Here is a 1032-nt window from a genome sequence, read left to right on the forward strand (position 1 = left end):
CCACCCACACACATACATACCCATACACATACACACACATACACACCTACTCATACACACACACACACACATACACAAATTCAGGTCAACACACACACACACACAAATTCAAGTCAACACACACACACACATACACAAATTCAGGTCAACACACACACACACACACACACAAATTCAAGTCAACACACACACAAATTCAAGTCAACACACACACACACACACACACACACACACATACACAAATTCAAGTCAACACACACACACACACAGACACACTAATTCAGGTCAACACACACACACACACACACCAACACACACACATACCCACACACACACATTCAGGTCAACACACACACACACACACACACACACACACATACACACACACACAGAGGACTGGAAATTTTAATATGAAAACTTTCCCGTCATTAGCTGCACTTCCTGTTCCAGTCCAGTATCCATGGAAACCAAACACCATGAACAGTGACATCACACTACGTACTACCTATGGCAGTGGCCCCTGATACCACAGTGTGACTGGCAGTGTGGACATCCAATCACATCTGAGGAGGGAGGAATGACAACTACATGAAGAGAGAGACAGAACTTTGAAGAGAGCTGGAAGGATCTCTGGTCTGATATCTGGTCTGATCTCTGGTCTGATCTCTGGTCTGATATCTGGTCTGATCTCTGGTCTGATATCTGGTCTGATCTCTGGTCTGATATCTGGTCTGATCTCTGGTCTGATATCTGGTCTGATCTCTGGTCTGATATCTTGTTAGAGCAACATGGACTGTTTTATTTGTTTTTAGAAAGCATATGTAATCTAAGTGGATCGGTTGGCTCTTTTCTTCTGTTTAAAATGGACAGATCTCAAAAAGATGTTAGGCAGAAGACAAAGATACTGACTTCCACGTGGTGTATTGTGTGTGTGTGTGTGTGTGTGTGTGTGTGTGTGTGTGTGTGTGTGAGTGTGTGTGGAGATGTTTATTCATCACTGCAGTTCAACACATCTGTACCGTTTAACTCAGC

General features: G+C 43.4%; 1 protein-coding gene across 2 annotated transcripts in view; it reads left to right on the plus strand.

Moving 5' to 3' along the window:
• LOC143486720 (ephrin type-B receptor 4b-like) overlaps positions 1 to 397 on the plus strand; it is a 39605-nt gene extending 39208 nt beyond the window's left edge. For both annotated transcript variants that reach the window (XR_013123639.1, XM_076986090.1), the window contains one exon: positions 1 to 397. This exon is cut by the window's left edge and continues 113 nt beyond it. The gene's annotated coding sequence lies outside the window, so the exon portion shown is untranslated.
• Positions 398 to 1032: the final 635 nt, after the last annotated feature.

The sequence above is a fragment of the Brachyhypopomus gauderio genome, unplaced genomic scaffold (genome assembly GCF_052324685.1).
Source record: "Brachyhypopomus gauderio isolate BG-103 unplaced genomic scaffold, BGAUD_0.2 sc45, whole genome shotgun sequence".
In the NCBI taxonomy this organism is placed as follows: domain Eukaryota; kingdom Metazoa; phylum Chordata; class Actinopteri; order Gymnotiformes; family Hypopomidae; genus Brachyhypopomus; species Brachyhypopomus gauderio.